Source organism: Ixodes scapularis, unplaced genomic scaffold (genome assembly GCF_016920785.2).
Source record: "Ixodes scapularis isolate PalLabHiFi unplaced genomic scaffold, ASM1692078v2 ptg000480l_1__unscaffolded, whole genome shotgun sequence".
NCBI classification, from domain to species: domain Eukaryota; kingdom Metazoa; phylum Arthropoda; class Arachnida; order Ixodida; family Ixodidae; genus Ixodes; species Ixodes scapularis.
This window is the reverse complement of record NW_024609986.1, coordinates 659,195-686,851: the sequence shown is the minus strand read 5'-3', so window position 1 is coordinate 686,851 and position 27,657 is coordinate 659,195. Positions and strand designations below refer to the sequence as shown.

Here is a 27,657-nt window from a genome sequence, read left to right as displayed (position 1 = left end):
GGTCCGAGGTTCCGTAGTACTCGTCGTTTCGTAATTACCACCTAAGCGTAAAACGTCCCCCTCAAAAAAGCGGAAGATGCGCCGATTACAGGTGCATTGATAGAACCGGGAAGATAATGTAACCTTAATGTCGAGCGAATTCAAGGTGTACAATGGGCACCGATTCTGCGGGGTTCATTTGCCGTGAATAAAATGTCCCGCAAACACGCGGCTGCAGCTTGCAGGCGAGGAATTGTTTTGAGTTAAATTCACAGATTATTGCCGGCGAAGGCCTCGATCGAGTGGAAACCGGTAAAGCAGAAACATGCTACAGCCTCAATGCTGTTGCCGTGCAGCATGAGCTAAGCATACCGTTGCCGCACACACTTTCTGTTTGATTTTTTGTTTTAACAACTAACAACAACACGTTGACGAGCGATTGATTCATTTATTGTAGACGACATCACTAACAAACTTGCGCGTCAATATTAGCAGAACTGCTCGAGAAGTAGCCAGAATGCGTATAACCGGAGGCTTCTGCACTGCCCAGGGAGCCTTCATGTGCGCATCAAGTATACTCCCCACTCCCACCTTGCTCCCATGAGAAACGATTCGACAAATTGGCCGTTGACAAGTTCACCTTCGAGGAACTGGCCTAGACCCTATATTTCTTTACAGCGCCTACATTGAGACATGCATTTTTTAACTCCATCGCTATATTTAGGGTTCAGCGTTTTCGGTTTAAACTGATAAAACCGGTAAAAGTACGACGAAATATTTTTTACGAATTCGGTTTTAGCTGAAAAAAGTCAGTATTTTCGAGGGCGTTTGGAGGGGTCGGTGGGGGAACGTCCTCCATTACTAACCGTATGACCACTTCCTTTCGCAGTTTTCAGCTTGTCTCCGAGATCGGTTCAACTGTCAACAAAAAGTTGAACCGACGCAATGGTTCTCAGGACGAGATATGGGTTTCTCACCTGATAGGGATTTGTGTGCTGAATTCATTGTTCAAAAAGAAAGTTTAATCGTGAACTGAACAATGAAATTAAAGAGCATCCGTAAATGCCGCACATTTTTTTTTAACACCCGTAGCTTCTGTCTACTAGAGGAAGGCATAAATACGATTGCTTTATTGTCGTTTGTTTGTCTGCGCGAATTAACCACCTCTCGCAGTCGTGAAAATGGGGGAAGACGCACTGAGTACAATGCTTAAAAATGTTTGGATCTTGATGTTTGCCTCTTTGACCGAAGTGGTAGATAGCTCATGTTCGTCCTGTGTGCAAATACGAGCCCACGACGATTATGTCAGATCACGATAGGGCCCAGTGCGTCTTGCAGAACAGGTCGCGTCGGCTGTCGCAGACAGCAACAAATAAGAAATCCAGTACCTGGTTTACTCTACTATCCATTTTAAATAAACGCCTTTAAATATTGCATTCTCGTCAGTATAGTGGTTTTCGTCAATAAAGCGAGAAAGAACCGAAAAGTTTATGAGCCGACAAACATTCTGAGCAGTAAACCAAAAACTAATGCTTGGAATAAAAACCGAAAAATGTACGCTGAATTTCAAAATAATAAAAAACGAAAACACGGAACCCTAGCTATATTGCTTTTGACGCTGTGCTGTTCTGACGTTGTGCTGTTTTGACGCCGTCCTGTTTTGACGCCGTGCTGTTTTGACGCCGTGCTGTTTTGACGCCGTGCTCTTCTGTCGCTTTGCCGTTTTGACGCTGTGCTGTTTTGTCGCGTGCTATTTTGACGCGTGCTGTTTTGTCGTCGTGCTGTTTTGACGCGGTGCTGTTTTGACGCGTGCTGTTTTGACCGTGCTGTTTTGTCACGTGCTGTTTTGTCGTGTGCTGTTCTGTCATGCTGCCCTTTATCCAATATACGCCGCCATTTCCGTAAAAAACTGATGCACTTCCGATTACCCCTGGACCAGTTAAAAATAACACTGCAAAGAGAATGAAAGGGGATCATGAAAGATTCTTGTAAAGGACTGGTACTTTACCTTGAAATATATTGTATTTATTGTACGTTACTTCAAGTGCATTACACCCAGTGTACTTACTCTACTTGAATTACATAACCTTTAATACACTTTGTACTTTACTTAAAGTACTTTTTAGATGTACTTTACGCAACACTGTAAACAAGCGAGCACTGTTAAAATATCAAGCTGAGGGAACGCTAAGCCTCAATGTAGAAATGACATATTTGCAGTACATCATTGACCAAACAAACAAGGAATTACAAAACAATTAGGCGCGCAGAAGCAGAACCGGCTATTAAAGAATTTATTTGAAATAAAAAAAATCCGATTCATATTTGGCTATCACAATTTCGCTAACGGATCGAAACCTATGTACTTTCTTTTTACCATAACAAAAACATATAAAAGTAACTTCAAAGTAACTTCAAAAGTAATTCGCTACTTCTTTACGGTAATTACTAACTTGCTAAATTTCTTTCTCTTTGAGTAATTTCTACTCAACTTAAATTACTTTTGAGGTTAATACTCAATAACTTCACTTAATTACTTTTTTGAGTAACTTGTATATGTCTGACACCAGGGCAGTGATGGTCACTGCCCTGGTGCCAAGATCTGTCATCCATCGGATGGGAAGTCGGAAGTTTTCAGAAACCGCAGTGATATCAATGGCGCTCTTGAGCTCTCCCAGAAGAAAAGTGCATGTTCTATCATTAAAGACCCCCAAGTTACTATAGCTGAAAATGTCTTCTAGGAGTCATCCTCTCGAATCAAGTTTATCTAAGCCCCACAGTGGGTTGTGTGCGTTGGCATCCCCACAGAAAAGAAAAGGTCCATCAATTTCCTGCAACACGGCCTGAATTTCCACGCCAGAGGAATGCGCTCTTGGCGGATTGTAGATAGCGATGTCTGTGAAATATCTGTTCTTGTACTGAAGCTTTAGACACACGTAGTCGGCTGTAGTGGGAAGTGAGACTTCTTTCCTGGCAACTGAAATGTCTGTGCGCACATACGCGGTGATACGATTTTTTTCCCGATTAGGAACGGAATGATGGCACTCATATCCGGAGATGCGGGGCGTTGAAGATGCACTCGATTCTATGAAGATTGCAATGGGCGTGTCATACTTTCTTAGAAATTCCCTTATATCAGGAAGTTTGTTTCGTAGGCCGCGCACATTCCACAGGGGCACAGTGCATTCGTGGTATATTTGATGCCTAAAGAGTTCTACAGAGTCTAGACGTCGTTCATTAGCGCACTCTTAAAGTACGATGCCTGTGTCGCTCGTTGCGTGTGCAGTAGGTAACTCATTTGTAGAAATTTGATGCCAAGCAAGCTCCATCGCAGAGTTAATGCTGAACCAGTTTGATTATTTGGAGAATCGCTCGCACCACAGGGGAGTCAAAAGGCTTCAGAAGTTCTGTGACCACTGTCATTACAGTCCCTGCAAGGGTTCCCAGTGAAGAGATCAGGCTGGGTTGTTCATTGCCGGTCGCGCTTCGGGAGGGTTTACGGTTGCTAGTTGGCTATGAATGCGCTGGAGCAGAGGCACTGCGGAGCGCATGACAGTATGAATTTCGTTGTGCTGTGCGCTGGCGATGAATGTTCGGATGTGTCATGTTCTCTAATGCTATTTAGAGGCTCCACGCGCTGTTCTCTCGATGCTCCTTGTTCCCGAGAGGCTGGTTCAGGGTTCGATGGAGCACGCCGTGCAGGGTGCGAGCTCCGTGTTTCATTCTGTGATGCGTTGCTCTGCTCGGTGGGTAGGTCCTGCGTTTCATCATAAAGGTCACTGAAACGGTTTTGAAAAACGATCACGTTGTCTTGTTCGATGTTTTGTTGACCGCGGCTTCAGACAACAGCTCGGGCAGTTCTTAAGTCTACTTCCTTGATTGTTTTGTACTTGTTTACGACTCTTTCTTGTTGCCATATCACACAGTCTTTCGATGTTGCCTCTTGTGCGCTCTTGCAGTTCACGCACTTGGCGCTTTCGGCTTCGCATCTTTCGCTCGCGTGGGAGCCAGAGCGTCTGGTGCACACCTCGGGCCGAGTGCAAACTGCCTTGACATGTCCAAACTTGCTACACGTTCTGCACTGCGCTGGTAGATCTACGTATAGTTCGACCTTATGTCGTGCTCGGCCCAGAAATACGTGTTCCCGTACGTTCGCGGAAGCGAAAGTGACCCGAACCGTTTCTGTGTCAGCAAAACGACGCACCTGCGTAATTTTCGGCGTGTTCGCGCTTAGGTTCCGAAGCAACACTTTCTCCGAGATGCTTGACAATGTCCCGAATACTGCACACGGTAGTGTTCGCATTCCGAGGCTCGTATGCCCGTACTGCAATGCCGAAGAGCTTTCTGATTCGCAGCAAGGGCGCTGTGGATTCTTGGTTTTTTGTGTCCACCGCAAGTATGTTCAATCTCTTGTTGCAGCGAATTTCACCAACTTCGGTAGGGCGTGACTATTTAGAGCCTCTGCGAGCTTTAGGCAGTTGAGCTTGTTCAGAAGTATCAACAGATCTTGGGGTGCGAAGATGACTGTCAGACCGAGTGCGACAGTGAATTTCTTTCTGCTTTCATCATCACTGGCGCTCTCGATCTTGCGCTAACGTTTGCGTCTTGTCTTCACAGAAATGAAGTCTTCGTCATCTTGGTCTTCTGCTCCTGATGTACTCATGTCAGGGTCAGAAGTGTCGTTGGAAGTTGAGTTGCCATGGTTTCTTTTGCTGCCGTCCACGAGCTTGACACTTGATCCTGCTTCCGTAGGTTGCTGACCGTTGTCGAGATGACCGGCTGCCGTTGTGTTCGCACTTTACGCGGTGTCGTTTTCCGCAATCACAATCGGGGGCGTAGCCATGGCGACGGCAGCCCGAAATTGCGACTCCGGTAGGAGCATGAGTATGGGAGGCCGGAGAATACGCTCCGTCCTCCCAGGGCCTAAACGTGAGAGCAGTCGCTGTTCCGTTGGTCGTCTTGTAGTGTCGGCTAGGGATGTCTACTTCCCAGGCTTGTGTTTGCGAGCAGTTGATCTGGCGCACGATGACGGTCAAGGAGCCACCCGAAAACGTATTAACGGAGCGGCAGTGCGAAGGCGGGGTGGCGTGAAAGGCGATCTCGATCCGAAATATAGCTGTCGACGCGACGACAGTTGAAGCTCGAATCTCTCAAGGAGAGGAATGGCTGCTTCGATGGCTTTATGGCCCCTCTAACGGAAGTAGGAGACGCTGGCGTGCATCCGAAGAAAGACGGATCCAGTGTTGGTAGATGAAGATGAAGGTGAGCGTTGGTAGACGTCGGTCGTCACTTCTTCACTCATCCCATGACGATAAGAGTTCATCCATGCGGAAGTCTGAATGTGTGATCACATAAGGCAAGAAATCCGCGTTTGTTTCGTGCTAGGACACCGGGGATGACAAGGCGTAACTCAGGACCGCTATCTGGGAAGTGGAATCGCAGAATCTTAGTGGCATGTTCGTCCCGCTGCCACGAAGCTGAGCTCAGTTCTTTAGCTGTTTTGGGTACAGCTAGCAGTATGTGTATTTTGAAATTGTGATTACGACTAAGAGAATTAATTGGAAAAGAACAGGGAGGTATTAGTAAGGTGGAAGAACAAGTAATAGTACAACACCCAGCAGCTTACCCGACAGAAGGGACAAGGCCTTAGTGGGAAGAACCCAAACAGGGAGGTTACAAAATAACTAGGTCACAAGAGGTCACACATGACCTTGCGATAACATAAGAAGCAAAAGCGAACACTTGAAAACATTCAGTACGACAAGTAACTAACTAAAAAAATCAAAATATAAATAAACAAACAATTTACCTCTTCCAGCTTTAATCTCTGTGCTACGAAATAATAGGCCCGAAGTTTTTCTTTTTCTTTTATTGACGTTAAGATATTCATTTTTAGATAGGGCCTCAATTGTTGCAATCGTTCCCGTGCTTCTATTTATTAATTTTTATTGCGTTAAATCGGTATATCAGAAATGGCTCACAATTTTCACGTTACAGATTTCATTTAAATCCAGCTTGCAAAACGTTTACAGTTCGGTTATCAAATGTGGTCTTTAGGAGTCAGATAAGACTTGAAATCGGCATGGTTGGAGGGGATATTGGGTGAAAATTGTGACTGTTAAAACGTAGCCTAGATGCTGTCCCGTCTGTTTTATATACTGTTTTTGCACACCTCACTCTGTACAAATTAAATTACATTTGGAGAGCGACATGTAAGCTGCATTTGGGTTTTTATTGCAAGTTGTGAATTCGTGCTATTGGCCGTGTTAGTCAGACCATGCATACTGCTTTCATGCATGGCCCGCATCCGTTATTTGGTTGGGAGGAATTCAATCTAGAGTTAACTAGACTTTTTTTCTGAAGACTGGCTGTTCTAGCTAGTTAATTTACGATTTATTAAAACCTGTGCGTGCGCAGCAAAGACAACGGCAAAGAGAGGACATGATTCGCAAATCAGGGTGAAGGGCGATGAAGTATGCATCAGCATAGCCTCAATAATTTTATCAGATACAGAATTTGAATTTTACTCGTGAGAAGTTTGGTTGTGACCGAGTAGTGAGCTTGAGAGTGCATCGGTTGTTTCATTAAAATAAGTTCCCTTCTAAGACCAAAGGCGTGAGAGTGGCATTCACATAACCATGAGGGGCGTCTGCCGGTTTCTATAGTTTGTAAATTTCAATTTGATGCGCTATTCCGTCGTCCTGTGGAATATTAATGTAGAGAAAAGATACATCGAAAGTGACCAGATGCGATCTCTGCAGTACAATGTAAATAATCTTTTTTTTATCAAGTGGGTTTCCTCCTAAGACAAAAAAGAGTGCAACGTTAATGGTATGTGCTTAGCTTAACTGTCTACGTATCCCTACCTCAGTTCAGTTATTGTATCTCATCCTATAACGATTGGTGGACCTGGTTTGCCAGCTTTATTTATTTTTGGGAGCGTGTAGAAGCAACTACGGGAAATATTAGTTCACTTCATGATATCGTAATCATTATGAGTTATTTTTCGTTGTTCTCAAAAATCATTGAATGCCAAGATTTCGACCCAGATGTGTTTTGCCAAAGGCCGCCCGTAAGAAGATCACAGAGCCTTGAATCAATTAGTTGTTAGTGACCTTCTAGGATATAGTCGTCTATTTTCAGTATGATATTTGCACCTCATTTATTTGCATGGTATTTGTTTTATAATGTATCTTCCAGTTCATAGTAATTTAGGGTTTCCTTCTTGGATTTCGTCAAGTTGTTTTTCTGTCGCCCGTGACTGCGGTATTTCCGTAAAAAGTTCCGTCGTATGAAATAACACGTCTGGGAGCGCAGTGCAGATAGAACTGCGAGCGGCGTCAGTACGGAGGCTGTCACAACGTGCGAAAGATTAAAGTTGTGCCGGAGTACGTTTATTCCTTGTACGCTGTATAAAGATGTTTATTTTGTATTAGATCATCGAGAGATAAGCTCGAGTTCCTTCTCTGACGGTCAACTCCGTAGGGAAGGATTCAGGGGAGTACACACATCTAGAGCAGGAGTAAAATCGCGCACACATGAGTATATCACACACACACATGCGTTGAACTTTGATCTTGAAGGCCAGGGCCTCGACCTATTTTGGAGCGCTTTAACGGTGCGGCGATTCCGGCATTTTTGTCGAGGGCAAACATTGGCCTGAGTAAATTGTTGAATGTGCATATTTTATGCGTTCTTGCTGAGCTTGGTACTAAATGCATACGCATAGCAAATAGTATTCCACCTAATTCGAGATTTTAAACTCTTGATAACCGTGAAACATTGCCCACTACAAATATTGCGGGTTGAGGATTCAGGGGAGTTTGTAGTGTTAATAAAATAAAATTCAACTTACGATTTAAATTATGGCGTCAACAAACATCTGATACATTATGAAAGTTTCTTTTTATTCGTATGGTATATCCAAAGCAGGGAAAGCGTTCGATTAATTAATATATTGCAGTGTACTTCTATGAAATTCAGGAAGAATTTTACGACATGGCGTCTCTGAAAGACTCGAAAATAAAATTAGAGGACAGGTGTTATTGCTGTTCACTTTTCCAGTTTTTTTTTTTTTTTGACATTGTATAGTTTGTTCGGAGAAAAATGTTTGCATTAACAACATTTCAATTTTATTAGCTCTCTCTTGGATTGCCTGGGTAACGTACACAAGAACTCGCGCGCTTATGCTGGCCTTTGATAAATTAGTGCAATAATTGCTCCAAAATCTAATTATTATTATTATCGTTATTGATATTATTTCTAGTAGAATTAGTAGCAGTAGTAGTACAATCTGTATTATTATTATTATTATTATTATTAACTGTTGGTCACATTCCTTGCAGTTGATTGCAATTTGAATTCGGTTCACTGAAAAGGAAAACTGTAGCTGGTGGTGTAGGCTACTGAAAGTTTCAGGCCTGGGCACAATCTTGCGCGCTGCAAAACAAAATACTTAAAGACAGTTTTGTCAGCTTACCTAAGCATTAACAGCTCGTTTCGAGATTTTTAAAAATTGTGCAGTATCGAATGATTTTTGGGTATGTCGATTTGTCTCACCGTGGGTCACTGCGTCGCTGTAATTTGAAGTCTCCAATATTACTTGATCCTTGAAAAGTAATGCCAGGATAGAAAATTAGAGTCAAAACACTGGCGAGCTGGATGACGCTCGTCTTGATTCAAATTAAACGAAGTAGACATAACCACCCCCGTAACCAGCACAACATCACAGTTATAACCAGCACATCAAACCGCTGTTGTTTACTATCACAACTCTTCTTTTGTCATCTTCCATTTCAACGGTACACATCAATCATCTTAAAAAAGGGTATACTCTTACACCCCTTATCCCAAATGCTTCTCTTCAAAACTTCTGTTCGACGTACAGCCCCCTATAGTCAAACAGACGGCCCCCAATTTTAAGAGCGGCTTGAAAGCCGAGTTGTAAAACTTATTAAACTAGGCAATGTACGGTTACTGACTGCAAAAAATAATCCGGGTTTTCTTGGCCCTACTGCAAAATTATCAGTGTTTTTCTCTTGTCTTTGATGAAATATTTAGCGGTTTATTATGTTATATGTCACCGTTATCAAGCCCATTGTAAATGTTGCAGTTGTCAGTTCGACGTCAGTGCGTTCTACGTCGAACTGGCGATTAAAGTGGTTGTATATGGAATAAAGAGGGTATAGTTCTATTCGCGACTCCAGCGACCTATAGGGGGCGACACCACCAAACAAACATGGCGGCTGAGTCCAGGTCGCGTCGGCTCGGCCGGGCCGCCTGAACAGGTGGCGGTTTCAATTTAACAGATCTTCTTTTGTTTAATGCCCAATTTTATAGGTATTTGAACTGAGACGGTTAAGTGTAGCCGGTGCACATAAACTTGCAGAGCATAGTTTTGTTTTCCAAATGTGTTTTTTGTTCTTTTCGTGTCAAACTTTCGTTTCGGAGATTTCGTTCGAAACCGAAACTACGGGCTCTGGAGAGACGGTAATATACTAATCAGTTTTGATCATCTAAGGAAAGCGGCAATGACTGTAGAATTCTCCCACCAACAGTAACTTTCAGCCAACTCGCATGCCTCGACCATGCGACTTATCTGTCTGCGAAATCGAGCTTTTGTGCGTATCCGCGTTTAAGAAACAGCTTCAGTCGTCTGCTCGGTCGGCAACAGAGGCTGAAGGAAAATTACGAAAATTAAGCAAGCGCTTCTTGAGCCAAGGAGCATGTTAACCCGCCGGCACCCCCGCTAAGCAGCTGATACTCGTATTTCAATCCAGGTTTTAGTAGCATTCGAGAAGTCATTTTGACGAGCGGGTTATGTATTATATTACGTACCATGTCCCACCAAAGCGATATTAGTATATTCTTTGGTTTGAAATATGAGCTTATTTAACTAGCCATTAGGTGAACTGCTGACTAAAAGTATATTTGACAGACAGAGAGATACTAAGTTAAACTTAGCCAAATGGTTCTAACCGGTAGCACAGAGACGAATGCGGACAAAGTGAAGAGAGTCTTCATTGGAGATTCACGAAGAACCTCCCTGGCATTGAACTTGACTTCGAATCCTGAACGAAAAAAAATTAGTATTTTTGTGGCCTGTAAACTTGAGCAATGTAGACGTATATTGCTCCTGGCTTAATTCGACGGGGGTATAATATAAATATTGGAGGCGCGATAGATCATAATGCCGTGACAGCTTCTAACGTTGCGAGACTCGTCCCCTACCTTTTGAAAACAGACAATTTCCCTCATTCATCATTTGCACCAAGCAGGTTTTCCTGAGTCAAGTAATTGCGAAATCAGCCCAACTCCTTCAGAGTGGTCAAGAGGATTTTTCGGCGAAAAGCAGCCAAGATGAATAGCCAACGCACCGACCGGCGTGGGCGGCTTAAACTTGAAGCTAACCGAACACAACCAAAATCAAGAGAAGCAGCTATCGAACCTTCCCATTCACTTGACTGCAGCATTGGTGTTCCCTCCAGTGAAATGCCTCGTCCGTCGTCCTCCCACTGTTCTACCTCCTTATAAAGAAACCCCTTATCAGTTACCCAGTAGTCGTCACTTTGAAGGCGATTCGAGACAGACAAGAAATCGAAACGTTTTTCCGCGAATCCTCCCCATCCAAGAAATCGAAAACACGTGATGGAAGGAAACAATCTACTGAGGCTTCGCCACACTAATGAATACTCAGGCAAACTTAAGAAATTTTCGGACCTTCGTGAAATTACATTGTTTGCCACCGCGCCGACAACACGTGTCCGCGAAAGCCACCAGAGACGCGGAGGGGCGCGGAGCGACCTGGACCGGCTGGTTCCCGGTTTTCCCGCTTGGTGGCCTCCATTTTGCCGGAGTCGCGAATAGCATTTTTGGCTGTGAGTTTAACAGTAGGAACTCACTCTACACGGAGATAGCCTCGAGCACCCGGACACTAGTCTGAAGTTTTCTTCCTTCTCATCTTAAAATTAAAACGATACAAAATCTAACGGCATGCACAGACACCACACTGAGAGGGCACGAGCTTTCGGACACAAGTGTGAAAGCAATTTTCAAATAACAAGTGCTGGCGGGAAAACTATACATGAACAAAATACATAAACAGCAGAGTCACAACCTACGAGAGATTATACAGACTAAACGCTCGAGTACTGTCGCCCATAGTCGATGAGGTCATGCTAATACAAGTTCCGGTGCAGGTGATTTTAATTGTCTCATAATCATCCTCTTAAATTGATATCTTTCCCTGCTAGATAGTATTCTGCCTCCAATCCAGGATGCAATCGCTAGACTCGCCCAGATTTTTTTACGATAGCAGAATCGTGAGGGACATGAATTCACCGCTCTTTTTTTATCTTATAATCGGCCGTTCAGGCAGAAGCCAGTCAGGCCAACATACGAGAGCCCACAGGTCATTGGTACCTTTTTGAACTACAGCCACCTCAAAAGTAGGTGCCGCATCTTCATGGTTTTTGACAACGTTTGCTTGCTTTTTGAAAAAGAGTAAGCCTACTTAATTTGAGAACATATCTAAATACAACTCTTGCACCATGATTTTCTGCCAAGGCCTTTTAGGTTGTGTAATAAATACATCAAAGAAGGACACTCATACGCGTTCATAAGGGCTCCTCCTAGGTTTTACGGTCTTGCCAAAACTAACAAGAACAGTTCGCAACGCAATCAATTAAACACTTAAAATATACCTTGAGGAATTTATTCTCGATATTTCAGAAGCATACGTTTTTAACTTCTTGAGAAAAATACTTGTTTAAAGCACTTTCGAGGAGAGAACATACTACTTTTTTTTTGCCTGGTGTTGCGTGGTAATTGTGGTTGAGCAACATTGGTTCGTGTGGATCATTGCCGTAGCTCCAACGCAATGCTCGGGTTTTAAAGACATTTAAAGCCAGAAACGGAATATACACTGTTGTGCATATTACACTGGTGAAAACATACCCTGGAACTTGCCGCTTTAATGAAGCTACCGAACCGATCACAAAGGGGCTTCACACAGAAATACAAAAAGTAATCTACACGTCAATTGTTTATTACAAAGTTTGCCAATTTTATATTCACAACACGGTCGAAAGCAGCCAAACTGAATTTAGAAAGTAGCCGAGCCAAAAAGCATCCAACAGTTTTTTTTGTTTTTCCGGAAACACTTCGCCATCAAACTAAACCGCTGTTGATTTTAGATAAATTTTGAGCAATTCCATGAAACTTGTAATATCAAGGCCGGACTTTGAATCTCAAGAAACACTTATCTATCAAGTGACTTACATCATAGAGAAGAACGGACTCGTCTAAAGTTTAATAAATATATATTATTAATAAGGAGGCTAAGGTGAACGGTGTAGAAGAGAGGAATTCAGTGAATCGATCAGCGTTTCCAAATTTCCGAGGGACAGTACAATACCAATACCCGTGAGGTATAAAATACCGCGAGGACAAGTTTGTGAAAAAAGATTGACAGCGCACGCTGCCAAGTGCCGTTCTTATTGATAACATTGCGGAGTGAAGACTGCAGTTTATGGTCAATTATCAAGAACTTGACTCTGAAGCTGCTCGTTTTGAGTTAGTGTTTTTTTGATCGTGATATCTTATTCGTAATAAATCAGAAAAGGAGATAAATTTTTTAAAGTATCTGAACATGTTAAATGCAATGCTTAAAAGAACCATCCAAAACATTTTGAACTTTTTGATTGAACAAAAAAACTGACAGTACTGCAAACGTTTCTGTCTTGTCCGTTAAACAAACAATTAAGTATTTATGTCCTAAATTCAGTTTAACCTTCCTAAACTTTTAAAGTGTTCTCAAATGGAACCAGAGAGACCCTTTTTTAATTTTTTATACAAGCTTAAAGGGTAACTCCGCTCGATTTCGGAAATTTTGAGATAATGGGTGATATAAACGTGAAAAGTACTTCAAAACAACCCTAGACCGTTTGTCTAATTAAAAACAAAATATTTTTCGTGCGATCTTGTTATTTACCATAACCGCAAACCGAAACTGAAACTTCGGCACAGCCGGGCAAGATTGTACCCCCAACGTCATTTTCATATGCACCCACGCGGAATACATGGGGTCACGTGATCTACCAGCGGTAACCCAAGAAAGACGCGGATGCGAGGGGAAGGGCGAGGAGGGAGGAGGGAGGACGCGGCGGCGAACACGCAACGCTAGCAGCGACGAAGCAGGCTATGTAGGCGGCAACCCAGGCGGCTAGTCTGTTGGCACCGGTTGCCACGTGTGTTAAGGCGCATTCACACAGCGGAAAGACGCGCGTCGTGGGGGGAATTTTTTGCTTACTTTTGTATTGAAAAAAGTCGCGCCCCGAGGAGGACGACGCAGGGAGACGACGCCTTGGAACCCAATTTCTCCCTCGACGCGCGCGCTTGAGCCAATGAGCGAGCGTCCGGACGTGACGTTTGCCCTTTTCCGGTTAGGACATGTTTTTGGCTGTTTTTTTTTTTTTTATTTTCGACTCACAATGAAGGCGAAAAGGCAGAGAGCTCAGGGGATTCGTGCACTCACCAAACGTGGCTGGAAGCATTTCAGCGTGGAAAGAGGCAAGCCGATTGTAACATATCTGACTGTGAGCAGTGTTTTATGTGCGTGTACCACGCCGTGAAGCTACTCTTCATCGTTTGCGCGAAGCTGCCGCGAAAGCTGCCACCGAAGTTCGCAGTGTGTTCCGACCTCCGACTGTGCGGGAGCGCTCACTCCCAATGTGATGTGTAGTTTTGTGTACACCCATCACTACGGAATACAACAGTCCTCCATCGAAAACACTCTCGCACAGGCTGCGTGCAGTGTTAAATGTACAGACGCGAAGGCTCTGGGACGCGCCGGCGTAGCACCGCGCTTTGTTTGCCCAAAAACGCGGCAAAAGAGCACCTGAAGCTGCCCGTTCGAGTCCGTGCCTTTCGCCAATGCTGCATATAACCGGAGTGTAAACGTATATATAATCATCACCGTTGTCCATTCTGTGAAGATGGTTGTCTCCCACCGCATATGCAATCGCGAAGGCAAGGCAACAACAATCGTGCGAAGCAGACGAATAAAAAAATTCCGTGTTCTCTCGACAAACGTGAGATTCCCCGAGACGACGCCGCCGCCGGGTGGCCCTGTGTGACTGCTTCGTATTTTGCGACGCCGGCGTCGACGTCCACCGCAACGCGCGTTTTTTGCTCAGTGTGAATGCGCCTTTAGCGAAACTCATCCCGTACAACCCTCTCTCGCTCTTTTTGTTTCTCTTCTTCTCGTTCATTTTTTTTCTTTGTCTGCCTCGCCTCTTTGCTTGCTCAGACGTGGAGCGCGTCCGTAGCGCCGCCTGGTAAGCTCTCCCTGGAAAAGAAAATGCCAAGATAAAAACTGCGAATGCAACAGACGTCAGCCACAGCGGAAATACAACGTTGGCTGCGCCGCACGTCGCCCGCTAAATTAGCGGATTTTGGTGACTTCGCGCATCTCAGTTTTTGTCGGCCGGTTTAGTGATCTTTTAGGTGGTATTATGTTATAATATTTGACATTCGGTCTCTCTAGATGATACTAAAGAGGGTCGCAGCGTTTTTTTAGCAACCGAGAATGAAGCGGAGTTTCCCTTTAATGGCGCATGCTTGAAACGATAGCTTTTTCTTCCGGTCCCGCGTAGGTAGTTAGTCACCTGTTCGTGCATTATGCGAAGAACGTTGGCCCAGCAAGCACTTCTTATTTCTAAACTGCCTTCAGACCTTTGCCCGAGTGCTCGAGGCTTTCTTAGTGGATTGTGAGTGCCTGTTGATGTCATGTGTATTGTTTAAATGGAATATGACAAAGAAGTATGCTGTGAAAGTAAAAGACAAATTTAGTTGTGATGGTTGTGAGGCGGATGTGTGTATGTCATCTTTGTTCTCTTTGTCTGCAGTTTTTTTTAATAATGAGTTTGCGAAACTCCGTATGTTCGTCATTTGTGTCCATGAAATGAGCAGCCTCTTTCGGACCTCAACATTCTTGATGAGCCAATCCAAATTCACGGCGACAGGTTGTTTTATAAAGGCATTTATTTTGTACTAAAAATTGGTATTTGCACACTGGCAAATAAAGCGTAAGTATTAGCTCTGTCACCAGATATGACGTAGGTGCTTGGCAGATTTGCTGGTGAAACGACTCGTTTGCGTCCGAAAGCTCCGAGGTTTTTTCAGCAGTCGTCATTATCTCATATGTGTTTAACCCAATTCACCACCTAAGTGTCCTTGGTGCAGTCTTTGTATCGAAGCTGCTAATACCACCGTCGCAGCGCCCTGAAGGAGCAGCCGTCTCGCTGGAAAGATACATCCTTTCAGAAGGCAACAGTGTGCCGCCGCTCGAAGAATTCTGCCTATTCGTCCCTAGCTCTTCTAGCTGGTGAAGTACTCCTCTTCAAAATAAATAACAATCATAGTCCTGTCAACATCGGAAAGGATAAACTCTAAATATGGAAGCGCTGACGTTCCCCCGTTTTGAACCAAAACAAGGGGCAAGGTTATCGCAGGATTTCAAGGCGTCCGGCACCAGAAAGACGTCACCATCTTTTAGAATCCCTGCCGCCATGGTACAAAAGTGCGGTCTTTCGCTGGTTAACGACTCCCGCTCAGAAGGCCGCCTCCCACGATATCCTCTGGGCATCCTCGTTCTCACAGCGCCTCAAAATTTAGACAAAAACTTCACTACCACGGACGGCACCTTCTTTGTTTCGCAATTAGCCCTCAACTCCCTGGCACTCAAAGACCGAATTATGCTGGACGCCGAGCCCGGTTTATCCTTCCCGGAGTTCCTGGTTGTGTGTGAAGGCTACTGTACCACTCTTCAAAAGAGGCACATTCGTAGCCCTAATAGTGATGGCTTTCGTCTGCTTCGCCTTACATTGCTGCTGCTGGCGTGAAAAAGAAAAAAAAAGTTTTTGGACGTAAAAGAGAAACTTAGAGTAAAGAGCTTATAAACGCTCGCCACCTTTTTAATCACATATACACGTAAAGGTACTACGATTGTGCATGTGATTATAACGAAAATATGGCCGGCGCTATACTTCGTTTACAATCCCTAATAATCTTCTTTGGTTATAATTATTGGTTATAATAAGCGATCGGTGCCCTCTTTTCGTTGCTTGTCTAGCCTAAACCGGACTGTGACTAAAACCGGTGTGGCTATGAGGTGTGTTTTTTTCTGAGCAGTCAGTTTACTCTACAGTTGCCTTTGTCATGCAACGCCTGCCTCTAACCAACAAGGCCGTTTTGGAACGCTTGTTATCAAAGACTCCTTTACTGCCATCTCGCACTCACTTTTCGTGTAACATGGCGATGGCCACTGAAACTCCGTTATTATGGCCCGGGCCGAGTGCTGCGTTTGAACTGAGGAAAACGAAGTAAGGCGATTTGCTGCTTAAATGTCTGCTCTGTATGCCCAAGCTCAAACTGCTGAGCAGATCCAGGATATCAAACTCTGAATTGAAAAAGCACATTGAGGTGATTTATTCTCGAATGTCATTTACTTTTTTCCCCGTTAAAATGTCGTCGTTACGCTTTCGTAGCCAAAAGAACGGACCTTTCTTTCGATATCGTTTCTTTTAGTCGCAGTTCTTCAGCTACGTGTCACAATGCTCATTAATGTAAGCTAACAAAAATCTTTAAAAATGGCTTAGTTTAGTTTACGCGTACATTCCAGAAGGGGGGTAAATCAATCATGACAGTTATACTTAAACACGCCTATTTGATATATGTTTGAATTTGCGATTTATTTGGAGAGGTTTTTTTTTTCTATACTAATTCATCATACAGTTTGTTTTGCTAACGTTTCGTTGTTCCACACCACTGATAACTTGAAATTAACAGCACTGCTTCGCATCAGTCTTAATTGTTTTTCTTTTCCGCCAGTCTCTTTATTCGCAGAAGCTTTCAGAATTCGCGATAATTTCAAAGAAACAAAAGACCGATACTACAACCCACTTTCCCGACACGGCCTTGCTGAAGCAGAGGAAGATATCGATCGCATGCATCCAGCTTCCCTTTCTCAAGAAGTGTTCCACAATCTTGTGGAGACGTTTGTGGTTAAGACTCTACAGTCATATTAACAGCTGTCACATAGTTACGACTTACACTGAAATTCAAAGTAACGCAAAAGTAAGTTCCGTTAGTCATGGCAAGTAACGACACCAGTATTTTGTTACATTTGCAAAATGGTAACGGAGCTCTGTAACGCGTTAGCCTTTTCTCAAGCTAACGAGTAACACTATTTCGTTACTTACATTCGGTAACGGGCATAACACTGCCGGTATTAAAAAAATAGGTTGCCCTATTGTTTGAAGACCGATTGCTTCGCTGCATTTCCGTAGGAGGTATTCCTATTTATTTCTTTTTTTTTTACTTTATCCTCAAGTAAGTTCGCTCTTCGCAAATTTTTTAAAAACAATGCACTACCTTTGGGCAACGGTGCAAAAATTCGTTGCGCGATCGATTAAGAAAAAATTGCGGTTGATTTAAAGAGCGTGGCCCCTATTTGAGACACCCTGCATGACGTCACGGAGATCGTCGCACTTGTTTCCTTTGCCATCACCGCTTAAGACCAATTACTAAAAAAGCTACAGGATCACACCACTTCCATTGTGGCCACCTCCACTCAATGGCCGAGTGGTTTAGCGCACACCAGCTCGGAGCAGGTGGAGCAAAGCTCGTGCTGCACAACCCAGGGATGCCGGGTTCAATCCCCGCCCCCGCCCGTTTCGATGTGGATGATCATCGTACCGGCGTGCGGTCGTGTATCACTACTGCGTGGTGCAGGTTAAAGACCCCACGTTAGTGGCTGTACCGCACTGGATAAATTGCTCATCTACAGCTGAGACACCAGATGCCCACTGAGGCAGACTAACGTCCGGCTGTAAAAACATACACACAACAATTTTCTTTTCCACTGTACATGATTCGCCGATGACGAAGATGGACGCCATGACGTGTTACTTTCGTCACTGCTTATTTGTTTCAACTGGATTGTAGCGTTGACTAAGGTCGGACTTCATGTGAAGCGGAGTATCGACGCGTTGGAAGCCCGGCGGAACCCTAAATCCCATGACAGCAGCAAAATATGAAATATAGCATAAAACATAGGCCCTTAACACGAACGCGAGTGACATAGCGATTATAAATTTAAAATTTATTGCATTATAATCTTAATATAAGCACTAAGTAAAACTCTACAATTTAAGGCAAAAATGATGAAACATAAAGAGACGCGAGGGACACGAATACATTTTTAATGAACAGAGCGTAGTTTGTTGAAGTATTTCACTTAGTCACTTTTAAATATTTTTTTGCTACTTTTTCGTTTTGCTATTCACCATATAGTACCTAGCCAAAGTGCATTGATTATTGCAGCTTCTTTATTTGTGAATTATTTTCGTACCAAAAAGCTGGATAACGCCAGATTTTTATAATCCGTGTTGTTTTGACTGCAGGGCAGCATTAAGAAAAAACAGGACTCTAAACCTGCCCTTAGTTTTCTGGAGCTAAAGTACGACCTGTGGCCTTTATGAAATACCACGTTGAGTTTCGACTGAAAGAAACTGCCTTTCTTGCATTTCTGCTCAGTGGTGTAGAGGTTAGTGACTCGAGTATCTCATTCGGACTTAAAGTTCCGTAAATATTTTTAAAAAAGCTGACATTTTTCTTAATTTTTTAACGTGACCAATTGTCTCTTTGGGTGGTTCAGAAGTATGTCTTAGTCGAGCGACAGCGCTCCTAGAGAAGGAGCACATGCAAATATTTTCTGTGGATGTTAAACGTTACGTATGTTAAATCCTGGTCAATTAGGCTCATTACTTCTAGAATCGGCGAACAGAATATGTCATCACCGAAACAATAGCAAACGCTTCAAGCTCATCTTTGATTGGACAACCGCACCTAATAACTCAGGCCATCCTAACGGAATAAAGGCTGGAACGGTCCTTCCGAAACCATGGTTGACATTTACGATAAAAAAAGTGTTGAGTAATGCATTTTCCAATCAGTTTTTGTATAATGAACTACAAAATTCAAGAAGTGTGTGTGTGGGGAGGGGAGCTCCCCTACATCCTGAATTTTGCAGTCTTGTTCTTCTGATGCCTTCTTTACTTTGTCATTTCTGCGTCAGAATAAATATTTTTTTAACCTCTATTGTAGCGGTTTGTAATTATTTATTTTGAAACATGACTTTCTGGGTTTTTCTCGCGCATGCTAGCATTTCAACATGATTTGCACATACGTTTTCTTTTTTCTAGAAGTTTTTGATTTGCGTTTTCTTTTTTCTCCCTCTAAGCCAAACTTTTTATTCGAAGATTTTGACGAGCATTTTGGAACTGATGTAACAGTAAGCAAGCACAAAACGAGCAGGAGGACAAAAAAAAACCCAGATATTTACATGTATGTTTGTTTTTCCTGACTTTGTTTTTGTTATTTCCTCTGATTGATGCTTACGCTCAATATACACCTACGTCCCTCATGTAATGCCTTTAATTGGGCATTTGAGGTACAATGAATAAATAAGTGGCAGAAGGATTTGGATGTCATTCAGGCCAAGAGCACATCGCAAATTGTTCCGTATTTTTTCGCGCAACAACCAAGTCTTTTTATTGCTATACTTCACGATACATCCTACAACGTGGACTCTGTTCGTTTCAACATAAACTTTAGCACCCGTATTCATCAGGCGCGATTAACGCCTGTTTGACCACCGACTAGCGACGTCATCGACTAAAAAGATCACGTGGCGAGCGATAGTGGCCGCTAAGTGAGCGCTTGGTATTCACCGGTCGTGTTTAGGCCCTAATCTCCCCGCGCGACTAAGAAGTCTTTTAACAAATCTTATTCTTGGGGTAGGGCTAGTTTAGCCGGTGTTTAACGGGTCACTAGCGGCTCAGCGCCATGGCCGACTCGTATCGCCGCTGACCGCCAGCGCTAACGCAGAACTTACTGTCTCGGAACGCTGGGGAACACATGTAGAAAGAATCGAAAGAGCAAATATTGTCTAAATAGTCATGTTCAACAGCCAGAGATACCGCTAAAGCGATCTCAACAGGGCGCTAGAAGGCGAGAAAAAAACGCATTTACGGGCGCTTTCATTTTTATGTCGCTGGCACTGCGGCTTCCGTATTTCTTCCTTGCGTTTCTTTTAATTTCTTTTGTAAAACTCTGTCTCGGGAATCAGTCTCTCATTGTAACTTCTTTCTTCCTAATAAACATTCCAATAATAGTTTTTATACGATAAAACACCCATTTACGCAGCCGTGTTTTAAGTACGCGTGCGCGTGAACTATCTGTTTGTGTCACTTCCGCTTCTTAGTTCTGACTAGAGAGTGACCCGCTCGCTTCGCGCTCGTGAATACCGCAGAACTAGTCAATCCTTAGTTGCTGAATTTTTCTCTTTGTTCGCGACTACTTAGTCGCGATTCAAACTCCAAAACAGCGCTAGTTTGTCACGACAGGTGAATACGGCTGTAGTAATTCCGAATGTTAAACACAAAAAGAAACGATTACGTGTTTTCAATTACGCTGTGCTTTCTAGAAGTATTGCCTTGAATCTATTTTTTTATATTTTATCCATCAATAAACTAACTCTCCTTCTTACCTTGCTGTGAGAATCGGCCCCGCCATCACCGTGGGTGGACGCGGGAACAGGACCGAGCTTCTTTTTCTTTCCATTGCGTGTTGGCGTTTGCACGTGCGCCCCTGTGTGTGGGTGAACTGGCGACGCTCGTGCGAGCTGGGGCAGGGGAGGCTTGGAGAAGAGAAGAAGACAAGGACAGCACGTGCTGTAACCTTCTGCGGCGGACATTCGAAAATTAGCTTGGCTTGTGAATAGACGTGTTTTTTTTCCCCTCCTATCCGCGGAGTCCTGTCTGCTTTACTATTCCGTCAGCGACCATCAGCTGCCTCCGTCGTCGGGTCCCGGCGCAATCTCCAAGAAAGAACATCTTCACTGGCGCAGTCGACAGGATTGCGTCAGCGGACCCCGGCGGCGTGATCTTCACAACGGAATCGGCGGACAGCGACTTGACGCGGCACTGGTGGAGCCTTCTACAGAGAAGACTGGACCACCGAGCTCCTTGAAGATTGGACCACCGAGCTACTTCGTGGTGACAGAGCTACCTCGGACCTGATGCCGTCCCACTCCAGCGAGGAACGCCTGAATCTACAGCTCGGACATCATTTTCGTGCCTGACTATTCTGAGCAGCGGGCTGCGTCTGTGATCCAGCGGCAGTCGTTGACCTTACGGTAAGGTGATTCTTTGACGTGTGCCCGCCATGGACACAGACAGTGCAGAGCGGCGGATGCCGGTTCTAATGCCCGAGCAGAATAGGGGTCGGAACAGGGATGTTGACGGGCCAGGTGAATCGTCACCTTCGAGTGGATTAGGGGCAAACTCGCAGACACAAGGGGAGGGGAACGGAGGATTCCGGTCAGACAGCTTAATTGAAAAGGAGATAGAACTAGTGAGAGAGAAAGAACGGCTAATACGTCTCGAGCTAGAGCTAGAACATCTACGCTCAGGGAACCGAACGCGAGCCAGTGGAGGCGGCATGGAGTTCAACCTCCGAGATGAAGTTTTAAGTTTTTCAAGATTGATGAAAGGAGTACTGACTTCTATGCCGTCGTCCGAAATATTAGTGCCGAGCTGGTTTGACGGCGTAGAACACGTCTTCGAGACGTATGAAGTCCCTGAGCGGCTGAGAGGATCCCTGGTGCGACCCTATTTCACGGAGCGCATGCGTGCTCTGGTGAATAGGCTGCCCGTGGGGGAGGCAAGTGAATATAAGGCAGTCAAAGAGCGTGTTCTATTAGAGCTCCGATTGTCGCCGGCAGAGTACAGGAGGCTCTTCCTTAAAGCCAGCAGGATGGGAAGAGAATCCTGGACTCAGTTTGCGACACGGGTTGAGAGCTGCTTCGAATATTATGCTAGAAGCCGCGGGATTGAATCTCTTCAGGACTTAATTGCACTGATGGTGTCCGATCGCATCAGGGACTCCATGCCCGCTGACATGCAGGCATATGTAACCCTCAACGAGGTGGGGGATCGGTTGAAACCCTTGGAGGTGGCGGTACTGGCTGACCGTTTCGACGAGGGTGAGCGATGTAAAAAGCGAGATCACCCGTCAGGCTCTAAGAGCCGCGCCTACGACGCAACAAAGGCCACTTCTCTCGTGGAGAAACACGAAAACCCAAGGCAGGGCATTAAACCTGACAATTCCCGGGTGAAGTGTTTCAACTGCAAGGGAATGGGACACTTTTCTCGTGACTGTCCACGGAAGAAGGCAGATGGAGAAGGAAATAGCTCCGTGGTGGGTAAGATCTCAACAAATTTAACACCATCTCAGCAGAGTATCTCCCAGGACATAAATGTCAATCAGAACGGTACGCGCGCTGAGTTGCAGAGAGTGGCGGTGAAATGCGGCCCGAGGATGGTGCAGGCGATTATCGATTCCGGAGCAGAGATTAGCGTAGTGCGTGATGGGGTGGCGCCGGAAATGAAGGGGTCGTCCGGAAGAGTGACGCTGACTGGGGCGTTCGGGAACAGCGTGAGCGCCGTCCTGCGCCCTATACCGATGACTCTTCCCACAAGCTACGTTGACTACGTCCCTCGAGAAGTGCCGCTCTTGTGCGCCGTCACTGAACAATTGGTTAACGGCGTAGACATGCTGTTGACGCCCGATGATTACGACAGCCTAAAATTGGCTTGCGGGAGGGTTGACTTAGAACCGATGGTTTGTGAAGCTGAAGACGCGCTTACTCACGAAGGTGGTGAGGTCGCAGACGACCACTGCGGCGCTCAGCTTCGGGTTCTACAAGAACGACCTGGCCGAGGACAAGGTGCGCGTGGGGGCCTTCGTGGACATGGCCCACTCGATGCTTCATGTGGCGCTGGTTGCCTTCAACAAGGATCGGCTCAAGATGCTGACCACCACCTTCGATGGAGTCGGGGGCCGCGATTCCGACATGATGCTGGTGCGCTACTTTGTACAGGAGTTCAAGGAGCGCTACAAGCTGGACGTGGTCACCAACCGGTGCGCCCTTATGCGCCTCATCACCGAGTGCGAGAAGCTCAAGAAGCAGATGTGTGCCAACCCGCACGACTTGCCGCTCAACGTCGAGTGCTTCAAGAACGACCGGTACGTTGCGGGCAAGATGAAGCGGGAGATCTTCAAGGCCTTGTCCACCGAGCTGCTAGCGCGTGCCGAGCGCACCATGGCGTGGGCGCCGACGGTGGCCGGGCTGTGGCCGACGGACGTGGAGTCGGTGGAGTGGGTCGGGGGCGGCACCCGGGTGCCGGCGGTCAAGCAGCTGGTCCGCAAGGTGTTCCAACGGGAGCCTTCGACGACACTGCACCAGGACGAGGCGGTGGCCCGGGTCGGTTCCCTGCAGTGTGCCATGCTGTCACCCATCTTCAAGGTGCAGGACTTTGCGGTGGTGGATGCCAAGCCCTACCCCATGGAGCTGTGATACGACACGGGCAAGGTGTTCCCCCGCTGGCACCAGCTGCCCTTCATCAAGGTGCTCACCTTCTCCCGGAGCAAGCCCTTCAACCTCGAGGCCAGGTACCCGCAGGAGGCGGTGGTGCCCCACCCGGACCTGCAGCTGGGCAGCTTTACGGGGAACAAGGTTGTATCCGCGGCCGAGGGCGGGGCATCCAAGATCAAGGTGAAAGTGCGTCTCAACCTGCGCGGCATTTTCTCGGTGGTGTTCGCCTCGACCATGGACCGCAAACCCGACGGTCGACAGGCAAGTGCTGGGCGTGCAAACGGCGACCTAGGGGTGGCGGGGGCGACGAGTGGCGAAAAGGCACCCCCGACCGAGGGAGGAGACCCCGACAAAGTGGCCGAGGGCGAGCCCGTCAAGAAAGAGGACCGGCCCAGCCCAAAAGAGAAGCAGGCCAAGGCCACGGAGCTTCCGGTGGAGGTCCGGGTGCCGCTGCTGAGCGCCTTCGAGATGGACCAGCTTGTGGAGCGCGAGGTCCAAATGGTCCACACGGACCGCATAGAGAAGGAGTGGGTGGACGCCCAGAACGCGGTGGAAGAGTACGTATAAAAAGAGTGGGCCCACCTGTCGGACCGCTACCAGCCGTTCGTGGTGCCCTCCAAAAAGGAGGCCTCCCTGAGGGCCCTCGACGACACCCGTGGCTGTACGCCGACGGCGAGGAGGTTATCCAAGGGCGTGGTAGAACGTGCTGTGGGACAGTGTAAGAGCGTCTTTTGGAAGATTTCAATGACTCAACTAGATGTGTTAAAGCTCATCGCGAGAAGGGACAACGAAGAGACTTCTGTTCCTATTTTTTTTCTTGGTCTCGTACCTGTACCTTATGCAGGTAACATACCCTTTATTATTTTTTAAGTACCTGTTTTGAGTATGAGTATATTATGAGTGCAGACACAAGGCCGGTCATGATAGAATTAGAGCCTTGGCGGGCACAGTAAGAATCACTTTACTAGCGTGTGATTTGCATATTGGTGTAAATTTCTTTTATAGTTTGTATTCTCACGGGTTGAGTCACAAACTCTGTGTAAGGAGTGTCTAATATGCGTACGCGTTTGAGTTTAGTTGGTATATATTATTTTTGACATTTCGGGTCTAAAAAATATACTTAGTCGGGAGGTGTGAGAATCGGCCCCGCCATCACCGTGGGTGGACGCGGGAACAGGACCGAGCTTCTTTTTCTTTCCATTGCGTGTTGGCGTTTGCACGTGCGCCCCTGTGTGTGGGTGAACTGGCGACGCTCGTGCGAGCTGGGGCAGGGGAGGCTTGGAGAAGAGAAGAAGACAAGGACAGCACGTGCTGTAACCTTCTGCGGCGGACATTCGAAAATTAGCTTGGCTTGTGAATAGACGTGTTTTTTTTCCCCTCCTATCCGCGGAGTCCTGTCTGCTTTACTATTCCGTCAGCGACCATCAGCTGCCTCCGTCGTCGGGTCCCGGCGCAATCTCCAAGAAAGAACATCTTCACTCTTGCTATGGCCACTTGTCCTAAAAAACCCTAGGATCGTTATACTAACACATGAAACTCCATTGTGTCTCACTGACTACTGTCTTGGCCTACTTAATAAAACCTGGTCCTTGTTCAATGTTTCATCCCAATCCGATAAAATATTTCTTCTAAAGGTCGACGCCATCTGTGGCCCGGACAACGTCACACCAACATGGCTGAGGTCGGAGCACTAGAATTGAAAAAATGTCAAACCCTTAGCTATTGATACTATCCATATTTCGACGACAGTCGACTATCGTAGTATATTATCGATTGTTTCACGATAGTCGACAATCAATAATTCTATCGATAATTCTATCGATAGTTTCTTTAGTATTGATAGTTAGATTTGGCTTCAACTTTTGGTAGTATGAACAGACTACTGATAGTTCTGTGTCACTACAGGCCACCCTTTAGTGTTCTGATTTTTGGACATTCTTTTCTTCAGTAACTAGCAGTACGACAGCACGTTGCCATGGTGCTGACAGTACTCTTGCTTAGCGGCGCGTGCATGAAGTTGCTGTAATGAGGCTGATATTTATAACTAAATGTTTAATCTTCCAATATAATGACTGCTATTGGACGGCAGTAACTTGTTTTATTACCCTGCTTTTTATTTTCTTTCCTCGAAGTATGCTACTCTTCGTTACAGACTCAAACATGAGTTTTCAGCACTGGGGGTATGCGAATAATGTTTCCAATTGAATGCCGCACATTCATGCGTAGGTTCTGCACTCAAGCAAAGTCGGTGGCTCGTGGCTTTTCTTTTCAGTGCAGAGCCTATAAATGAAGCAACTTTATTTGATTCGAACCACTATTCGAAAACCCCTTGTACTCACCCTTATTTTTTTTACCTGCGCGACAAAGGTTATCTGCTGAAGCAAACGTCTTCGACAACACTGTGATGCTATTAATTGTTTTCTTATCGGTACACGCATGCAACATGTTTTTTGCTAAGGTTGTCAAATGACATGTACGCGCACGTTTTTTCAAGCGTGACACTTATTTTTGTTTTGCGCGTAATAGCATTTACGCGTAAGAAAGATCTGACATATGTTAGTGACTATATCAAACATTGGCCTTGAAATATTTCTTTTCACGTAGGGCACGTATGGTTAAGTGATTCAATGGGCTGGGTCGAACAGCGCACTTTTAAGTAAGCTGCAGGACGCAGTTAATTTGTTTTATTACAGACTCGTAAAAAACGATTTGTAGGTTCGATGAGGTTATTAGTATTTATCGCCCATTATACTAGGGTAGTTGTTCAATTGCATCATTAAATTATTTTACAAAAGTTCGGAGTTTGTATGGTTAATGGCAAACTAACTTAGTTCTGGTTTAACTACTTTCTAGCGTCAGTAATTTTAACAATTAAATAACAAAACCCAACAATGTTTTTTTTTTTTTTTTTTCTTTTCGGCACAGTGGAGCACGGTATAAGGTAACCCGGCCACCACTAACACACTTATTTTGGTTCAAAGCGTGGGAACGTAACCGCTCCAAACTTAGCGTTTATCCCATTGGATGTTGACAAGGGGGATAATTTATTTGATTTAAAGAGAATGATGTGACAGGCAGGAGTAGCTAAGGACACTGAGGAAAAATCCTTCGAGTGGCGGCAGATTCTTGCCTTTGGAGTGCATATCTCTTTCCAGCGAGACTGCTGCTCAGGGTGCAGAGACGGTCATCTTAGCAGCTTCTATACAAAGAGTGCACCAAGGACGCTTAGGGGCTCCGCGCAGCAATAATCTCCTGCCTTTCGGGCCCGGTCGTGGGAACCTTAAAAGTGTCTTCCGAGTGATTCTGAAATGACGCCACTCATACACATTTTTTTTGTTCAATTTTAAGTAGTGTTCAGAATAAAAACTATCTTATTTTAAAACAATCATGCAAAACATTTTCAAACAATATTAAAGAGTATTTGGTAACGTAATTCGAGAGGAAATACCATAAAATATTAACGACATTACTTTACTTTTAGTCATTTGTAATTCCAACGAGAGCGTTAGTACGTTAGTCACAAAACAAACGCGTTAGTTCTAACGCATTACTTCCAAGATTGATTGTAAGGTGGGTGCCAGGTAAATCTGTGATGTTTACGTCATGTTCCCACTTCTGCAGGCATCTCTTCCAACCTCTATCGGGTTGGCAGAGGCGGCATGAACCACAACCAGTAACATCGTTACTTCTAACGTAATACTTCCAAGATTTATTGTAAGGTGGGTCCATGGTAGGATCTATAGTGCTTACGTCATCTGCCCACTTCTACATGGTGCACGCATGAACCAGGACTTGTTGGTAGTAACAGACCATTTCGAGCAATTGGTTGAGGTGTTCACTTTGCACAAGCTGAAATCGCCAAGAGTCTAGGACTGCCTACGGAAAACATCCGCTGGCTTCGGATTCCTAGGAAGTTTTGATATCCTAAAACTTTCCTTATTTCGCTAAAAAACTTATCGTGTTCGTCGATGCATTCACGGTCCGCAGGACTGAGTATTGACCTCTTTCGAAAAATATGGCAACAGCGAAAATCCACTGAACGATTCCAACAACATTGGGCGGCCGGCGCCATTGGGAAGGACTCCGTTTCGGCCGGCATAGTTGTTTTGACTATAGCGTTCTTGTTTCGTCGATCCCTTCGCCTCTGTATGGCTGCAGGTAGCGTCTTACCGATCACG

General features: G+C 45.2%; 1 pseudogene; it reads left to right on the top strand.

The window, feature by feature from the left end:
* Positions 1 to 21,963: 21,963 nt before the first annotated feature.
* Positions 21,964 to 24,201, top strand: LOC115308420 (annotated as a pseudogene).
* Positions 24,202 to 27,657: the final 3,456 nt, after the last annotated feature.